The sequence below is a fragment of the Schistocerca nitens genome, chromosome 7, assembly GCF_023898315.1.
Source record: "Schistocerca nitens isolate TAMUIC-IGC-003100 chromosome 7, iqSchNite1.1, whole genome shotgun sequence".
NCBI classification, from domain to species: domain Eukaryota; kingdom Metazoa; phylum Arthropoda; class Insecta; order Orthoptera; family Acrididae; genus Schistocerca; species Schistocerca nitens.
In genome coordinates, this window is record NC_064620.1 from 534,820,335 (window position 1) to 534,841,405 (window position 21,071).

Genomic DNA, 21,071 nt, shown 5'->3' on the forward strand with positions numbered 1-21,071 from the left:
TCCTGCCTTGCAAAGCAGACAAGCCTCGGAACCCCAGGTTCTGTGAAGAGTCGTAGACATTAAACCATTTAGGGCCTAGTGGTAGTTTCACTGCCATTCCACCTCTTTCGGTAGACCTTCAAGACAGGAGCACGCGAAGATTCGTTGACAGGCTCTGCGTAACAATAATCTGCCCTTTGTTAAAGTCGCTTTTCTGAATAAATTTTCCCATTTGCAGCCCGTGTGTTGGCTAGGGCGATCCTCCGTCCGTGTGTGCTCTGGTTACATAACTTTTATTATTTCGTCATGTGCCCGCATCCAGTGCATCCAGTGTCACGATGGGCAGTGGTCATTGTGTTTCGGCTTATCAGTGTGTGTAGGAGCGACGTCCATGAGTATACCTTAGCAGTCTAGAGGAGACAATTGCCCGGAAATTAATCTGTGTTGTCTGACGACGTTATACAAGCGCCGGTCAAATTATGACGCACATGGAAAACACGTAAGTAAACTGTTCTTTATATCAAAATTAATCACCATAACTGTTGAAACTTTTATCTCAGTGTGAGGCAAGATCTTCATGAGAAAAAATTCTGAGCTTACCTACGGAACCAAGACTGTACCCACGCGTGCACCTGTTCGTCCGAAGCAAATTGACGGTCACGAATGTTTTTCTTTCTTTTTCATTAGGGCTTCAAAAATGTGGAATTAGCTTCGGAATTTGAAGGCCTTTGCAACATGTGGGCTGGTTAGCACTGAAATATTCTCCATACAGTCCCGATGTCTCTCCATACGATTTCCGTATTTTTGGATCGCTCAAGAACGAAATTCATGACCGTCGATTTTCTTCGGACGAAGACGTTTCGGCCTCAGTATAATCATCGCACCATAGGCAACCACAGATATTTTTCTATGAAGACATTGTGCTTCTTGTCTCACAGTGGGATATGGCGATTACTTTTGAAGTAACCAACAGTTAATTTACTTGTTTCAGTGTGTCTCTTTTCCATTTGACTGTTGCCTATTGCATGATGGAAACAGAACGATTCCACGAGGTATCAGTATGAGTACTAAATATCAACTTCAAAATATATACACACAATTATAGAAATACTTCGCACCGACGCTACGAGTTTTTTGTGAAGGATGTAAAACATTTTAAATATGCCTTCATTTACTCAGTATCATATGCAATAATGAGCCAGAACACTATGGCCACTGCCCGTTGTTACACTGAATTCCCCTGGTGGCCTGACAGATAGCCTGTTCGCTTGCTGCAGTCGTGAGCATCTCTGGAACGTGGCTGAAAGGCGAGGAAACCACGAATAGGCATTGATGTCTTGGGTGACCATGATCCATTACAGAACTTGGATGTCGGAGGCTTGCCCACTCTGTAAACTAGGATACATAGGAAATCTGTGGTACATCTAACGTCACGAATCTTTGGGATCACATTGTACTGCGCATATTGTTGAACATGACCCATTGAGCACGAGGTCATGGAAAATGAACCGTGGACTAATAGCAACGGGAAACATTGTCATACCACGTCGTTGATCATGTCCGGATACATCCTAATGCAGGCTAACGAGTCCTCGAAACATGCACTGCATCAAGGATGCAGGCCAGTGGGGATTGAATTATACTATGGGTGGCATTCACAGCGGAAGAAATCGAAAACATCATGACAGCAGTGGCCTTCGTGAACATTATTCTGGACAATCTAAACCATTTTCTTCTTGGTGTCCTCCCCAATACGCTCTTCACATTGTTGCAGGAACACCGTCCGTGTCAAAAGGCTAGAATCGTGCTGCAGTGTTTGAAAGGAAATTCGAACTGATGTCTTGGCCGGAAGACTGGTCAGATGTGAACTCTGTGGAAAATATCTGGCACGCTACTGGTCCCGAACTCTGGTGCGTCCACAAATCGCCGGCACTAATTTAGGGTTATAGCGTGACATGTAGGTAGACGTCCTGTCTCGCATACCTCCGAAAACCTACGATGGAGCTCTCGAATGCTCGATAAGCAGAATCGCAGCTGCGTTTGGTCGAGCAACATGTTGTTAAGTAGGCGATCGACAGTATATATCAGTCTTCATTCTTCTTAGGGCTGTACTTCCGGTAAACGGGAATGAAAATAACGTATACAGGGTTTATGTATACAGTACGGAAGTTAAACATATCAGCCAAATCAGCGACGTACGGTGCCGCCTGGTGGGGTTGCGTGCCCTAGACGTGGTAACAGAAGTATGTAAGCTGATCAGACACAGACGGGGGATAACCCCAGAGAAGATATGGGCTGCAAATGGGGAAATCCATTGAGATATCGACGTTGACAAAGCGTGGATTATTATTGCACAAAGCCTGAGAACGAGTGTCTCGAAAACGGCGATGCTGTTGGAATGTTCACGTGCCCCTGTCGTGAGCATCTACGGAAAGAGCTAGGACAGTGAAACTACCACTAGGCGCTAAATGGTTGGACGTCCACGACTCTTCATACAACGTGGGGTTCGGCGACGTACATGCTCTGTAAAATAGGACAGATGGTGATCTGTGGCATCTCTGCCGAAAGAGCACAATGCCGGTGCTCGAAAAAGTGTTTCGGAGCACACCGTTCATTGTACATAGTTCGACATCTTCAGTTACTATTGTAATAGGCGCGGGAGCATTGGGAGTCGACCGTCGATCAATGGAAACGTGTGTCGGCTCTTGGGTTAGTCACATTTTTGCTGTACCAGGTTGCCGGCGATCTCCACAAACGCCGTAATCGAGGTGACCGGCGACTCGAAAGGCGCAGCGCTCCACGCAAACAAGCTGGCTATGGGAGTGATTTTCCTGCTCCTGCATGGGACCTGTGGTAGTAATTGAACCAGCATTCCTTCATGTTTGATGTCTTCCCGACGGTGACACCATCTTTCAGCTGTACAATTGTCTGTGTCGAGGAGCCAGAACCGTGCTATAGTGGGTTGAGGAGCATTACACTCAGCTCACGCTGATGTCTCATCGACCAAATTCACCTAATGTACACCCTATGACACCCATCTGGGTCGCTATCGAGCGCCATCACCGTGTACGCAAATCAACGGTCCGTTATTTTCGCGAATTACGTGATCTGGACTCAGACAGCTAATGCCACATACCTCCACAAAACTACTAACAAATTATTCGAGCCCTGATATGCGGAATAAGTGATTTATTTCGTTCCAAAGGTGGACAAACAATCCATTACACCAGTGGTAATAATGCTGTGACTTATCACTGTACTTTCGTATTATGTGACATCAACAAGTAACGTATCTCGATGAACTGGTAACACTTCCGCTGTTACAGACGGCAAAAGATCCGTGGACTTGGGGTAGCGTCTTTGATTAATAAACAAAACGTCTTCGGTCCCCGATTCGCATCCCGCCGCTTCTTAAATTTGGATTAATAATCAGCATTAGCGGCCGAAGACTTCCGGCATAAAAATACACTCCCACTCTCCCTTGTCAAATAGGGCAGAGAACGGGACAGACGTTCACGACACTCTCTTGTCCTAGGGGTGGAAAACTGCCCATGAAGGCAGAAGAATCGACAAAGATCAACGGCACGAGGACGCAGGCGGAAATGGAAACCACTGCATTAAAGACAAGTAAAGTGTATCCACAGGACATGTGGTCTGTAATTGAAGAAGTGTCATGATGATATCTCCGTTAGCAAAAGATTCCGTAATAGTCCCCCATTCGGTTCTCCGGGAGGGGATTGCCAAGGGGGAGGATACCATGAGAAAAAGATTGAATAATCAAAGAAATAACAACATTCTACGAGTCGGGGCGTGGAATGTTGGGAGCTTGAACGGGGTAGGGGAACTAGAAAATCTGAAACTGGAAATGCAAATGCACAATCTAGATACAGTAGGGGTCAGTGAATTGAAGTGGAAAGAAGACAAGGATTTCTGGTCAGATGAGTATAGGGTAATATCAGCAGCAGCAGAAAATGGTATAACGGGAGTTGGATTCGTTATGAATAGAAAAACAGGGCACAGCGTATGTTACTGTGAACCGTTCAGTGGTAGGGTTATTCTTATCAGAATCGACATCAAACCAACACCGCAAACGATAGTTCAGCTATACATACGGACGTCGCAATCTGAAGATGAAGAGAGAGTGTCTGTATGAGGATACTGAAAGGGTAATACACTATGTAAAAAGAGATGAAAATTTAATACTCATGGGGGACTAGAATGCAGTTGTAGGGGAAGGAGTAGAAGAAAAGGTTACTGGGGAATATGGGCTTGGGTCAAGGAATGAGAAAAGATTGAGTTCTGTAATAAATTTCAGATAGTAATAGCGAATACTCCTTTCAGAAATCACAAGAATAGGAGGTATACTTGGAAAAAGCTGGGTGATACGGGAAGATTTCAGCTATATTACATTATGGACAGACCGGGAATTCCGAAATTAGGTAATGGATTGTAAGGCGGACGCAGGAGCAAATGTACACTCACATCACCACATAGTAGTGATGAAGAGTGGGCTGAAGTTTAAGACAGGAAGAATCAATACGCAAAGAAGTGGGATACGGAAGTGCTAAGGAATGAAGAGATACGCTCTAAGGCTATAGATACAGCAATAAGGAATAGCTCAATAGGCAATACAGTTGAAGAGGAATGGACATATCTAAAAAGGGCCATCACAGATGTTGGGAAGGAAAACATAGGTACAAAGAAGCTAACTGCGGAGAAACAATGGGTAATACAGGAAATAGTTCAGTTGATCGATGAAAGGAGAAAGTACAAAAATGTTCCGGGAAACTCAGGAATACAGAAATACAAGTCGCTGAGGAATAAAATAAATAGGAAGTGCAGGGAAGCTAAGGCGAAATGGCTTCATGAAAATTGTGAAGAAATCCAAGAAGAAATGATTGTCGGTAGGACTCATGCAGCATACAGCAAAGTCAAAACAACCTTCGGTGACATTAAAAGCAAGGATGATAACATTAAGAATGCAACGGGAATTCCACTGTTAATCGCAGACGAGAGAGGTTAGGTGGAAATAATATATTGAAAGCCTATATGAGGGGGAAGACCTGTCTGATGTGATAGAACAAGAACAGGAGTCCATTTAGAAGATACAGGGAGCGCAGTATTAGAATCAGAATTTAAAAGAGCTTTGGAGAACTTAAGATCAAATAAGGCAGAAGGGATAGATAACATTCCATCACAATTTCTAAAATCGTTCAGGGTTGCTGCAACAAAACGGCTATTCACGGTGGTGAGTAGAATGTAAGATACTGGCGACATACCATCTGACTTTCGGAAAAACATCATCCACTCAATTCCGAAGACGGAAAGAGCTGACAGTTGCGGAATTATCGCACAATCAGCTTAACAGCTCATGCATCCAAGTTGCTGACAATAAAATTTACAGAAGAATGGAAAAGAAAATTGAGGATGCGCTAGATGACGATCAGTTTGCTTCAGGAAAGGTAAAGGCACGACAGAGGCAATTCTGACGTTGCGGTTAATAATGGAAGTAGGACTAAGAAAAAATCAAGACACATTCATAGGATTGGTCGACCTGGAAAATGCCTTCTACACTATGAAATGGTGGAAAATGTTCGAAATTCTGAGAAAAATAGTGGTAATCTGTAGGGAGAGACGGGTCATATACAATATGTACAACAGCCAAGAGGAAATAATAGGAATGGACGACCAAGAACGAAGTGCTCGTATTAAAAAGGGTGTAAGACAAGGATGTAGCCTTGCGCCCCTACTCTTCAATCTGTAGATCGAGTAAGTAATGATGGAAATAAAAAGAAGGTGCAGAGTATGGAATGAGAGTAAATCGAAGAAAGACGAAGGTAATTAGAAGTAGTAGAAATGAGAACATCAGGCTCGATGGTCACGAAGTGGATGAAGTTAAGTAATTCTGCTACCTAGGCAGTAAAATAACGAGAGACGGATGGAGTAAGGTGGAGATCAAAAGCAGACTAGAACGAAAAAAAGTGCATTCCTGGCCAAGAGATGTCTACTAATATCAAATAACGCCCTTAATTTGAGGGAAAAAAAATGGCTCTGAGCACTAAGGGACTCAACCGCTGAGGTCATTAGTCCCCTAGAACTTAGAACTAGTTAAACCTAACTAACCTAAGGACATCACACACATCCATGCCCGAGGCAGGATTCGAACCTGCGACCGTAGCGGCCTCGCGGTTCCAGACTGCAGTGCCTAGAACCGCACGGCCACTTCGGCCGGCCCAATTTTAGGAAGAGAATGTACGTCTGGAGTAAAGCATTGTATGGCAGTAAAACGTGTACTGTGGGAAAACCGGAAAAATAGAATCTAAGCATTTCCGAGGTAGAGCTGCAGACGAATGTTGAAAATTAGGTGGACTGATAAGGTAAGGAATGAGGACGTTCTCTGGAGAATCGGAGAGGAAAGGAATATGTGGAAAACACTGGTAAGGAGAAGGGACATAATGATAGGACATCTATTAACCCATGAGGGAATGACTTCTATGGTACTAAATGGAGCTGTAGAAGGCAAAATCTGTAGAGGAAGACAGAGATTGGAATACAGCCAGCAGATAATTGAGGACGTATTTTGCAAGTGCTACTCTAAGATGAAGAATTAACACAGGAGAGGAATTCGTGGCGGGCAGCGTCAAAGCAGTCAGAAGACTGATGACAAAAAAAAAAAAAAAAGAGATAGTCAGTACGCCTCAGTATTTCTGCCGGCGACTTACGTCTTGTTCAGTGCATGCCACATCTAGTTCCAGCACTATGCCGGGCAAAGAATGTCCGACATGATATCAGGAAGTATCCCATGACTTTTGTCCCCTCAGTGTAGTTAAGCAGGTGTAAGGAATGGACCAGTAAACCAAAGAGACCATTCTTCACGCGAAGTTCTGTGATAAAATAAAAAATAAGCGTTAATTTGAGAACTTATGTTCTGTAAATCTCCGTCTGGAGCGTAGCATTGCGTGGAAGTTAATCATAGAATTTAGAGAAATTGGGAAATAAATGATAACAGCGGTTCAGATGAGGTGTATCGGATATAAATGGACTATTGAGGTAAGAAATGGAAAGACTCTATGGAGAATCTGCGAGAAAAGGAATATGTGGCAAACTCGATCTAGAAAAACTTACGGAAATATAGGATGTATGTTAAGATATCAGGGTATCACTTATATGGAACGATAGACGTGGAGTTGTAAAGTAATAGGAGACTATAGAGGACGTAAGATACAAGATGGGAAAATTAAAACTGTTTAAAAAAATATTTGCAATAGGACTTATGCAGGTCTGATCCTATTTGATGAACATCGCTACGGAGCCCATTTTGTGCCATTTTTCATTACACACTTTTCTGCAAGTTTTGTCAAAATATTTTGAATCTTAAACTGTTGCTCATATAGTTCCGCACACATTTTCCCTGAATTGTATTTCGCAAAATACTCGAAATGAATCCCGCTGAATTATCGTGAGCACCATTTTGTATTGTATTCAACAGGTCACTAAACACGTTTGCTCCTCTCACTCAATACTAGTGAGACAGTGAATTACTCGGGTCCGAGGATGTCGAAGATACACAAGAGAAAACATTTATCTATAGCCGACAGACACAAAGAAATCACGTTTTCCAGCGTTTTCTATGTTGTGCAGTTGTCCTTTCCATTTCTCACCTGTAACAGTCAATTTAGTCCTCAGCTTCTATATGTAACGCCACATCCCAACCACTTCGATTCCTATATCTTCCAATTGCTCCATAGTCCATGGTTAACTTACACACAATGCTGTGCTCCAGGAAGGGTCCGTTTCGAGTCAGTGTTATATATATTTTACGGGTCACTTTTATTTTGCTCATGTCGTATAAGCAGTCGTGCTCATAGGGTGCAAGCGTTTTACCCAGGTGAAGAGACTGGCTCTGGAGAGGAAATGTTTGACAATAAGGATCCTGCTCCCGGCGGAGGTTCGAGTCCTCCCTCGGGCATGGGTGTGCGTGTTTCGCAAAATACTCGAAATACTAGGCTACTTAGCATAATTTAGGTCAAGCACTGTGTACCCGTGGTCTAGGGGTAGCGTCTTGGATTCATAATAAAAACGTCTTCAGTGCCGGGTTCGATCCCCGCCAGTGCCTAAATTTTGATAAATAATCAGCATTGGTGGCCGAACACTTCCGGCATAAGAAGTCAGCCACATTCTGCCAACGGCCTTGTCAAAGAGGGCGGAGTAGCGGATAGAGGTTCAGGGCACTCTCTTGTCCTAGGGGGGGACATTTCCCCTAAAGGCGGAAGAACCAGCAATGATCAACGACATGAGGATGCAGAAGGCAATGGAAACCACTGCATTAAAGACACGTAACGTGTATCCACAGGACATGTGGCCTGTATGAGAAGAAGTGTCATGATGATCTCTCCATTGGCAAAAGGTTCCGGAATAGTCCCCCATTCGGATCGCCGGGAGGGGACTGCCAAGTGGGAGGTTACCATGAGAAAAAGATTGAATAATCAACGAAAGGATAACGTTCTACAAGTCGGGGCGTGGAATGTCACAAGCTTGAACGTGGTAGGGAAACTAGAAAATCTAAAAAGGGAAGTGCAAAGGCTCAATCTAGATATAGTAGGGGTCAGTGAAGTGAAGTGGAAGGAAGACAAGGATTTCTGGTCACATGAGTATCGGGTAATATCAACAGCAGCAGAAAATGGTATAACAGGTGTAGGATTCGTTATGAATAGGAAGGTAGGGCAGAGGGTGTGTTACTGTGAACAGTTCAGTGACCGGGTTACTCTAATCAGAATCTTCAGCAGACCAACAGCGACAACGATAGTTCAGGTATACATGCCAACGTCGCAAGCTGAAGATGAACTGATAGAGAAAGTGTATGAGGATATTGAAAGGGTAATACAGTATGTAAAGGCGGACGAAAATCTAATAGTCACGGGCGACTGGAATGCAGTTGTAGGGGAAGGAGTAAAAGAAAAGGTTACAGGGGAATATGGGCTTGGGACAAGGAATGAAAGAGGAGAAAGACTAATTGAGTTCTGTAACAAGTTTCAGCTACTAATAGCGAATACCCTGTTCAAGAATCACAAGAGGAGGAGGTATACATGGAAAAGGCCGGGAGATACGGGAAGATTTCAATTAGATTACATCATGGTCAGACAGAGATTCCGAAGTCAGATACTGGATTGTAAGGCGTACCCAGCAGCAGATATAGACTCTGATCACAATATAGTAGTGATGAAGAGTAGGCTGAAGTTCAAGACATTAGTCAGGAAGAATCAATACGCAAAGAAGTGGGATACGGAAGTACTAAGGAATGACGAGATACGTTTGAAGTTCTCTAACGCTATAGATACAGCAATAAGGAATAGCTCAGTAGGCAATACAGTTGAAGAGGAATGGACATCTCTAAAAAGGGCCATCACAGAGGTTTGGAAGGAAAACATAGGTACAAAGCAGGTAGCTGCGAAGAAACCATGGGTAACAGAAGAAATACTTCATTTCAAAAAAAATGGCTCTGCGCACTATGCGACTTAACTTCTGAGGTCATCAGTCGCCTAGAACTTAGAACTAATTAAACATTACTAACCTAAGGACATCACAAACATCCATGCCCGAGGCAGGATTCGAATCTGCGACCGTAGCGGTCGCTCGGCTCCAGACTGTAGCGCCTAGAACCGCACGGCGACTCCGGCCGGCAATACTTCAGTTGATTGATGAAAGGAGGAAGTACAAACATGTTCCGGGAAAATCAGGAATAGAGAAATACAAGTCGCTGAGGAATGAAATAAATAGGAAGTGCAGGAAAAATGTGAAGACATCGAAAAAGATATGATTGTCGGAAGGAGAGACTCAGCATACAGGAAAGTCAAAACAACCTTTGGTGACATTAAAAGCAACGGTGGTAACATTAAGAATGCAACGGAAATTCCACTGTTAAATACAGAGGAGAGAGCAGATAGGTGGACAGAATACATTGAAAGCCTCTATGAGGGTGAAGATTTGTATGATGTGATAGAAGTAAAAACAGGAGTCGATTTAGAAGAGATAGGGGATCCAGTATTAGAATCGTAATTTAAAAAAGCTTTGGAGGACTTACGGTCAAATAAGGCAGAAGGGATAGACAACATTCCATAAGAATTTCTAAACTCATCGGGGGAAGTGGCAACAAAACGACTATTCACGTTGGTGTGTAGAATATATGAGTCTGGCGATATACCATCTGACTTTCGGAAAAGCATCATCCACACAATTCCAAAGACGGAAAGAGCTGACAAGTGCGAGAATTATCGCACAATCAGCTTAACAGCTCATGCATCGAAGCTGCTTACAAGAATAACATACAGAAGAATGGAAAAGAAAATTGAGAATGAGCTAGGTGAAGATCAGTTTGGCTTAGGGAAAAGTAAAGGGACGAGAGAGGCAATTCTGACGTTACGGCTAATAATGGAAGCAAGGCTAAAGAAAAATCAAGACACTTTCATAGGATTTGTCGACCTGGAAAAAGCGTTCGACAGCATAAAATGGTGCAAGCTGTTCGAGATTCTGAAAAAAGTAGGGGTAAGCTATAGGGAGAGACGGGTCATATACAATATGTACAACAACCAAGAGGGAATAATAAGAGTGGACGATCAAGAACGAAGTGCTCGTATTAAGAAGAGTGTAAGACAAGGCTGCAGCCTTTCGCTCCTACTCTTCAATCTGTACATCGAGGAAGCAATGATGGAAATAAAAGAAGGGTTCAGGAGTGGAATTAAAATACAAGGTGAAAGAATATCAATGATACGATTCGCTGATGACATTGCTATCCTGAGTGAAAGTGAAGAAGAATTAAATGATCTGCTGAACGGAATAAACAGTCTAATGAGTACACAGTATGGGTTGAGAGTAAATCGGAGAAAGACGAAGGTAATGAGAAGTAGTAGAAATGAGAACAGCGAGAAACTTAACATCAGGATTGATTGTCACGAAGTCAATGAAGTTAAGGAATTTTGCTACCTAGGCAGTAAATTAACCAATGACGGACGGAGCAAGGAGGACATCTAAAGCAGACTCGCTATCTCAAAAAAGGCATTTCTGGCCAAGAGAAGTCTACTAATATCAAATACCGGCCTTAATTTGAGGAAGAAATTTCTGAGGATGTACGTCTGTAGTACAGCATTGTATGGTAGTGAAACATGGACTATGGGAAAACCGAAACAGAAGAGAAATCGAAGCATTTGAGATGTGATGCTATAGACGAATGTTGAAAATTAGGTGGACTGATAAGGTAAGGAATGAGGAGGTTCTACGCAGAATCGGAGAGGAAAGGAATATGTGGAAAACACTGATAAGGAGAAGAGACAGGATGATAGGACATCTGCTATGACATGAGGGAATGACTTCCATGGTACTAGAGGGAGCTGTAGAGGGCAAAAACAGTAGAGGAAGACAAAGATTGGAATACGTCAAGCAAATAATTGAGGACGTAGGTTGCAAGTGCTACTCTGAGATGAAGAGGTTAGCACAGGAAAGGAATTCGTGGCGGGCCGCATCAAACCAGTCAGTAGACTGATGACCAAAAAAAAACTGTGTAAGCTTTGGGACTGATGACCTTAGCAGTTAAGTCCCATAAGATTTCATACACACAATAAGGACCTAGAACACCGATCACCCAATAGTAAAAACATAAATCATTTTCTGGGTCAGAAGACTTCCATGTAAATTATTGTTGCTCCATCAAAGGATTATAATTGCCAGTAGAGTGTTACTACGTGATAGAGAGTGCAGAGACATCGTTTACTCGATTACAGTTGATGTGGTTTTGATAAGTAAGTCTCTCAAACCCAAAGTGGACACTTCAAGGACGATAGTTCGACGAATACGTAAATCAAAGTATTGCTTCGGTAATAGTTCTGTACGAGCTGGGGTAGAAAATGAGAAGGATCCCTTCTCATTCTTGGTGAAAGTTTCTGTTACATGTTGCCAACAGCATACTATTCATGTCACCATGTGAAGAGGATTGCGAGGCTCAATGTGCAAGGTCTAAAATTACAAGGTCAACCGCTACATGAATAGAAGTTCATATCGTTCACTGTCTCTTAGCGAAGCTATGTCCTAGACGTGTGAAACTTTACTGAGATATTTTGGGTTTCATCGTATAGCCCGTAATGGATTATCTGTGCGTTATCTTGAAGCAATGACCCTTTATTGACCGGATTTCAGTCTGCCATTTTTTAAAAACTCTGATTTGTGATTGCTGCAGTTGTTTCATACCAGCCAGGTCACTCCAATACATCGAGCAGCAATGTTCCTTGGCACCCATGGCTGTGCAAATGCGCTGTGACATTCTGAGTTTCAAAGTGTAGACCACGGGTACTGTAATGCCACTACGAACTGTGTTAGAAAGAAGAACTGAGGTGAAGAGGAAATCGTATGCAGCGTTCATTGACACAGAGGAGGCTTTTAATGGAGTTGACTGGAAGATAGAGTATGAAAAAACAAAATCGGAATAGATTGGTGCGATAAAAGATTTGTTTTCTGTCTACACAAATACTAGAATACTGAAATAGATATCAATGCGTTAAGTTCGAGGGTGGCAAAAAGGCGTGCGACAACGTTGTTCGCATTTATTTCATTTCTTTAAAGAAATTCGAACACAAACAATGTAAATGACATAATTTCATCAAAATTAATGGTTAGCAAATACATTGCTTTAGAGTCTTAGCAGGTGCTAGAAAGGATATTAACTACATCTTAAAAATTTTGTCTGATGCCCTGCACAATCACAAACTGAAAATAAACACAAGCAAGACTAATGTAATTGTGACAGATAAACCTAACACAAGTAATAACAAAAGTTAAGATAAGAAATAAAACACTTCTTCTTCTTTTGCCTAGTGTTTATCCCGTATCTTCAAGGAATTTTCATGTTACTGGTGAAGGATAGCCGTATGTACTACCTGTCAGCCGTCCGTGGTGGCCGAGCGGTTCTAGGCGCTTCAGTCCGGAACCGCGCGAGTGCTACGGTCGCTGGTTCGCATCCTGCCTCTGGAATAGATGTGTGTGATGTCTTTAGGTTAGTTAGGTTTAAGGAGTTCTAAGTTCTAGGGGACTGATGACCGCAGATGTCCCATAGTGCTCAGAGCCTTTTGAACCATTTCTACTACCTGTCACTATCCCTTTCCTCCAATGGACGGAGTTCGTCTACACCAACTGTCTGCGTCTGCTGTTACCTCATGTGAATGTTTGCTATCGCCTTATAAATGTTTTTGAACATGGACTTTATCTGGGAACCAGGCCGGTATTCACCGAGCGGGAAGTGAAAAACCGCCTGAAAACCACAACCAGGCTTGTCGGCACACCGACCCTCGTCGTTAACCCGCTGGGTCTAGCGCACCTCCTCGAATCACGGAAGCGGTGCCCTAACACGCGCTGTCATCAGCTCATGGTCTGAGAGAAAATCTAATGAAGAGATATTAAGAGATAATGAAGAGATAATTACATTGTTTAATATGACACAGAGAAGAAAAACTAAATTAATTGGACACTAATTTAATTTGACAAAACTGCTTCATTAAAATCGTCTTTCACAAGCCCAAAACACCGGTATTACAAAGCGTTATCAGTACAATGAACTGCAGCAACTACATCCAACTGATAAATATGTCGAGAAACAGAGCTGGATGGCTACATCAACGAGGAGTTGCCTTTAGTGCCTGATGATGATGATTTACACAAGAATGTGTGAATGTGCAGTCGTCACATACCAGTCAAAATAACTGTAGCCATGTAGAGCTTTATTTGATTTTGATGTCGCTACCGAGAGAGGTAACGCAATGGTCACGGTAGGGTGCTCGCGTTTAAAGGAGCATCCTCCACATCACCGTCCAGACATTCAGTTTAAGATAACTTGCTTGTGAATCCGCATCAAAAAAACCGATACTCTATTTTTCATCTAAAACTCAGGTTTAGATTTTTTGAATAAAACTATGTTTGAGAGAGCGAATAGGACACCAGGAAGTTGTTTAACAATCAACTTAAATATCTCTTGGTACGCGTTCATACCCATGTCTCCTCCGCTTTTATACGTTAACGTTGCCATTAGATTCCTGTTCGAGAAACATATGCAATGGAATGGAATGGCCCTGAGCACTATGTGACTTAGCTTCTAAGGTCATCAGTCCGGTAGAACTTAGAACTACTTAAACCTAACTAACCTAAGGAGATCGCACACATCCATGCCCGAGGCAGGATTCGAACCTGCGACCGTAGCGGTCGCGCGGTTCCAGACTGTAGCGCCTGTAACCGCTAGGCCACATCGGCCGGCAAGAAACATATGAATGGCTTATTTCAATAGTGGTACAAGTCCATTTTTGTTCATTCTGAGATACAGAGTCCTAAAGTTAAAACAGCGCTGAAAAATCTACAGTTGAGATACCAGAAATATTCAAGTATATTTACTTCATTCTGAGATACAGAGTCCTAAAGTTTCAGCGCTTTTTTTAACTTTAGGACTCTGTATCTCAGAATGAACAGAAATGGACTTGTACCACTATTGAAATAAGCGATTCATATACTATTGGACTGTATTTCATGTTGACAGCCGTGTTAGAATATACAATTTGCCATGGTCCTATGTTTCCCTTGTCGACCTTTAGTTTTCAAGCTCAGTTTTCTTTGTAAGCTGTTCCGTAGTTTGAGTTGCTGCTGTTATGTTATTCTTGAAAGGTATTATGTCTGTAAAATCTGTTAATGTGGGACAGTTAACAGTTGTGAAGTGCTAGGGTTGTTGCGAATGTATGCTGGAGTCAATATTGATAGTCACCTTTCGCAGTTGTTTCCTTGAGAGTGGCCAAAACTCAAAACTGGGTCACTGAGGCAATTAAATACGCCAGAATATCCATGAGAAACAAGAAAAGGAAGAGAGGAGATAGAGAATATGTAAATGAAGAAGGTGGTGCCACCGGTGTGTATTAAAAACAATAGAGGTCCGACATGGATCAAACATAACTTTGAAATTAATTTCCTGAGAGTAAAAGCTCCTGTCGCGTTTACTTTATGCACAAAAATCTGTTTGAGCTACGGGTTTGAAATATATTGGGGTATTTCATGGTACTACTTGGAGGAAACTATACCGCAGACGCTAACGTAATATCAACAGGATGGAACCTAAATACTGACGAATTATAAAACGTCAACCTTAATTTTGTTTGCCAGATACAAATATTTCTAGAACAAAAACTTGTGACGGGTATCTCATGATTGTTGTCTTAGATTGACATGTTGTTAATGTGTACTTAAAGTAATAAGCATCTAATTAAGATAGTTAGAGCACAGGTTCCAAGTAACAATAAGCATACAAAATGTAATTTACCGATCTTCACAAAAAATTGTGATAAAGTAAATGTGTGATCTAATTTGATTAATTGTATAACAAAAGGTTCAGTATAAATTGCCCCTATTGGAGTACGATTTTCACCCTACTAATAGATCACGATTTCTAGTTCCACGTGTTTACAAGCACGATACTTTAAGCTTTACATGGTTCTCTTAAATAACTCGAGGAGAATGATTTTGAAATGATTGCCTTTCCCTACAATACGTGGCCTTCCGGACTTGTCCACACTTTCTAATGGTTCAAATGTTTCTGAGCACTATGGGACTCAACGTTTGAGGTCATCAGTCCCCTAGAACTTAGAACTACTTAAACCTAACTAACCTAAGAGCATCACACACACCCATGCCCGAGGCATGATTCGAACCTGAAACCGTAGCGGTCGCGCGGTTCCAGACTGAAGTGCCTAGAACGGCTCGGCCACCACGGCCGGCTACACTCTCTAATGCCTAAATCAATGACAAGGCGTTAACTGCCAACTTCCTTCCTTAAGTGTCGTAGCTTCTTATCAGACTCAAATATGTCTAATAAATACTTCGGACACACATACTGCACAATGCAAACATGCACGCTGATATAAATTTCAAGGGCCACATGTTGAGAAGTGCAATAAGGTGACAAAGTGATGTGAAATACTACTTTCTTGTGTCGTCATTGAGTAGGACTGTCGCAACCTTCTCTGTATCGTTTCAATTTTAGTATATGTACTGCCGATGCGAGTACGAAATACTGAGATTGAAAATACCACAGCAAAGACTTCTGCACAGCATTTGCCAATTGTCAAGATATCTTAATACCATCGTTATGTGATTTTTTCCCCAAATCGTTTAGTTGTATGCAAGAAAAATAAGTACTTTTAACTCCAATTTCTCAAGTTTCAATCCTTTACACTTACACTCGACATACTGTCGCCTGGAACAGCGAGCAACACATCGAAAAAAATTTTTAGTCTGTACTTGCACTTTTATTTTACCTAATTATCCGTTCATGAGGCCATCTCCTACGGCGCAATTGTCAAGTTCGCTTCCCAAGTAGGTGCGTCAGTCACAGGCTAAGGAATAATTATATATATTAGTGGGTGGGTGGAGGAGTCGGTGGATGCAGGGTATAGCGCATATTACCTTTTATTCGTTCGTAATATTGTTGCTTACGAGGATACATTCTTTCCCATGGTTGGGAGAAGTGTTACGATCGAAAATAGGGCAATATGCGGCTACACTTGCAGCTGCGCAGCCACCTACCCATCATCCCACTCACCCACTAATGCACCTCATTCAGGTCAATTCAAATGTTTGATTCGTGGAAATATGTCAAGAATCATCTAATTAGTTTTTATCAATTACGTTATTGGTAATTACGTAACGTTCACCTAACTTAACTACAGTTCGTGCGTCATTATTAGCATATGTTACTGATCTGATACATGTACATGAGAATCCGATTTAAAAAAAAAATTCAAGCATACTGTAGTCTAGAAGGCAGGTACGGATGTGTGATGATACCGAGAGACAAAAACGATTATGAATATTTGCGCTCATCATTGTCAAGAAGTTTTCATATCACATTACTGTCGACTTTCAAATGTCATTCTCTTGAAGTAAAACTAATTGCCCCTAATTTACTTATCTTTTAGGGATATTTTTTGTGCTGTTATATCGATGAAACTGTTACGAAAATTCCACTAGAGGCGGAAAATTGTACCTAATATTTTTAAATGTAAAATTTGCGGCATTAGAATACGGAAATTTTTATTACCCTTTCATGCGAATGATGAAACTACAGTCCTTCACCATCAAAGTACTATAGTTTCACATCTAGAACCGACGGTGGCACTTTTCTCAAATGTCATAAGCTTATCAACAAAAGTTATTAGGCGTAAAAAGAAAGAGTAATTCGGTCAGCAAACACTATATGTGCTTATAGCCAGGTTAATGCCCATTTGATTTCTTCCGCACTGAATAACATAGCACGAACACAACGGATGCAGTTCCAAATTGGTGGCAACCTAGCAGTAGTCAATCTGCAGTCACATTTCTTTTTAAACTTACGGAGTTATGGTAATGTTTGATGATGATTATAGTGAAAGAGTTAAATTAGATTATTTCTGTTTATTGTAACAAACAATTTCATCTGCAATTTTGGGCTGAAGTATAAGGCAGAAAAGTGTAAATCTAGTTGAGAACTTTGTGCAATTAGATGCAGCAAACATTAAGACATGACACCCGTAACTGCTGCAAATGAATGCTCCTGAGATAATGATCCTGCGATTTCTGTGATGATTGACTGTATTGTTCATTTAAATTACACTGTCAACATGTCCATGCTTTGAAGATTGATACGCTACACTTTGTTTCCAGAAACCTTCGTCAATGGCACTAATCTACTGCACAGTCCTTTTTCTTAATGAATTGATGGTTACGGAGCAATGTTAATATCGGGAATTTACTGTCAGATTACGCAAGGGACATTTCCTGTGGAACTTTCTTTTTGTGTGGTTCTCTTTTGAGCTCTACATGTGACATGCATATTCACTTGCGTATGCATATGTATTTTAAGAGTAAAGTTGTAGTTCCTGCTCTTAACGGGCGGCTCCTATGATGTGGTCGACTCTGCCAGTGGAAACTAATGTGAGCGATCCCCACTGACGACAGCTCTCAGCGGCGATCGATGAACTTCTGGAGCCCGCTTTCTTTTGTTCCGTCCTCAACTGAAGCATCAGACGGCTAAAACTTCCAGTTATCCCATTTAACAGTCATTTACAGAACATTTACAGAGGATGCAGCACGTTATTTAGCATCCCTGACAGCCATCGTATTTCATGATGTCATCTGCAGGTTTTGGACGTGACTCATTTCGTGTTTGGTTTTGTAAGCTACAAAACTGTTGAAGTTGTTTTCGAAACCATGCTTAACGTGCTTCAGCCTGTAAGTGCACGTAAAATCTTAATGAAGGTGGATGTTTCGCACATAAAATTTTAATAATCTTTTGCAATTGTGATATACTTTTAGTTAGCTGAAGTATTTGTTCACAAGTGTTTCATCCAAGTAGCCCTTTCAGTATTTGTTACGCCATATGGTATACCGAGAACCTTCTCCAGATGGACGGTTGAGACAAAAGTCTGTATCTGTACTCCAGTAACCACCTTACGGTGTATGGCGGAGGGTACTTCAGGCATCAATATATAACTACCTTTTTCCCCACTTTCGAGTCTCATTCACGAATGGGCAACGGAAATATCCTCTGTTGGTAAAACATCGTATGAGTCCTAATTTCTTTAATCATCTTACTGCGATCATTTCGCAAGACGTATGTGGGTGGAAGTACGAATAATATTATAAATGTTTGACACTGGGTCAATCGTTGAGGGCTATCTGAAGCTCATATTATTCTTGAAGAATCAAATGTGCCAAAATCACTACTAATTCATTTTATTACTATTACCGGTTTCGGCTAATCTATGTTGTCGTCATTCGATCTTGTAACATTATTAGGTGTACATGCTTTTTACAACACTGACAGTCAGTGACAAGGAACACTGGTATGTCAAAAATGAAACAGCAAACAATTAAAACATCCGACATGTTGCGCTGATGTCCCACTAAACGTTTCACTGTGTTTCAAAATGGTTCAAATGGCTCTGAGCACTATGCGACTTAACTTCTGAGGTCATCAGTCGCCTAGAACTTAGAACTAATTAAACCTAACTAACCTAAGGACATCACACACATCCATGCCCGAGGCAGGATTCGAACCTGCGACCGTAGCGGTCACTCGGTTCCAGACTGTAGCGCCTAGAACCGCACGACCACTCCGGCCGGCTCACTGTGTTTGCTGGGACATCGGACAACATGTATGTTTTAATAGTTTGGTATTTTATTTGTGACTTGCTAGTGCTTCTTGCCACTTTCAGTGTCGTAAAAATCATGTGCGTCTAATAATGTTACAAGGTCCGACGATGAGAAAGTAGATTTTTAGAAATCGGCAATATCAATAAAAAGAAGTACTACCGATCCTGGCAAAATTAATTCTTCTTGGAAATTACTGCCTCGAAACTTCAATACTAAACCCCTCCACAATGCATAAGGCCTTTCTGGAACCTTTTGAGCATCTCTCTAATGTTCTTGCCCCTTGTATATGATCCAGTGAGGAAAACGTCCATTTGCGTGTTACATCGTCTCTATCTCCTGTTTTAATTCAATCTCGTAAACGTCCGACATTAATGAACGGTACCCAAGAATCGGTTGAACGAGTGTTTCGTAAGCGACTTGTTTCATAGATGAATTACATTTCCTTAAGACTCTCCCAGTGTCTCTCAATCAGGCATCTAGATTCCCTACAGTATGTTTTAGGCCACCATTCCCCTTTAGATCACACTGTACCGGTAGTTACAGCGAATTATGTACAATCCATTGGCCTTTATAAAAATACGAAACACTTCAATTTCTTCCTATTTCACGTTTCTAACCAGGGTACCCGTGGTCTAGTGGTGTGATTCCACAGGACATGTGGCCTGTATGTGAAGAAGTGCCGGCACGGTAGCTCAGCGTATTCGGTCAGAGGGTTTAGCTACCCTCTGTATCAAAAAAACTGAGCGAGCGAATCAACGATCAACCTGAACAGGCGTCGTCGGGCGTCCGCCACGAACAAATTCAAGGAACAATCTAGAACAAAATGAGATAAAAAAAAGGGATGGCGTCTTTGATTCATAATCAAAACGTCTTCGGTCCCGGGTTCGATCCCTGCCACTGCCTAAATTTTGATAAATAATCAGCATTGGCGGCCGAAGACTTCCGGCATAAGAAGTCAGCCTCATTCTGCCAACGCCCTTGTCAAAGAGGGCGGAGGAGCGGATAGAGGTTCAGGGCACTCTCTTGTCCTAGGGGTGGGAAATTGCCCCTAAAGGCGGAAGAATCAGCAATGATCAACGACATGAGGATGCAGAAGCCAATGGAAACCACTGCATTAAAGACATGTAACTTGTATCCACAGGACATGTGGCCTGTATGTGAAGAAGTGTCATGATGATCTCTCCATTGGCAAAAGATTCCGGAATAGTCCCCCATTCGGATCTTCGGGAGGGGACTGCCAAGGGGGAGGTTACCATGAGAAAAAGATTGAATAATCAACGAAAGGATAACGTTCTACGAGTCGGGGCGTGGAATGTCAGAAGCTTCAACGTGGTAGGGAAACTAGAAAACCTGAAAAGGGAAATGGAAAGGCTCAATCTAGATATAGTAGGGGTCAGTGAAGTGAAGTGGAAGGAAGACAAGGATTTCTGGTCAGATGAGTATCGGGTAATATCAACAACAGCAGAAAATGGTATAACAGGTGTAGGATTCGTTATGAATAGGAAGGTAGGGCAGAGGGTGTGTTACTGTGAACAGTTCAGTGACCGGGTTGTTCTAATCAGAATCGACAGCAGACCACGATAATTCAGGTATACATGCCGACGTCGCGAGCTGAAGATGAACAGATAGAGAAAGTGTATGAGGATATTGAAAGGGTAATGCAGTATGTAAAGGGGTCGAAAATCTAATAGTCGTGGGCGACTGGAATGCAGTTGTAGGGGAAGGAGTAGAAGAAAAGGTTACAGAAGAATATGGGTTTGGGACAAGGAATGAAAGAGGAGAAAGAATAATTGAGTACTGTAACAAGTTTCAGCTAGTAATAGCGAATACCCTGTTCAAGAATCACAAGAGGAGGAGGTATACTTGGAAAAGGCCGGGAGATACGG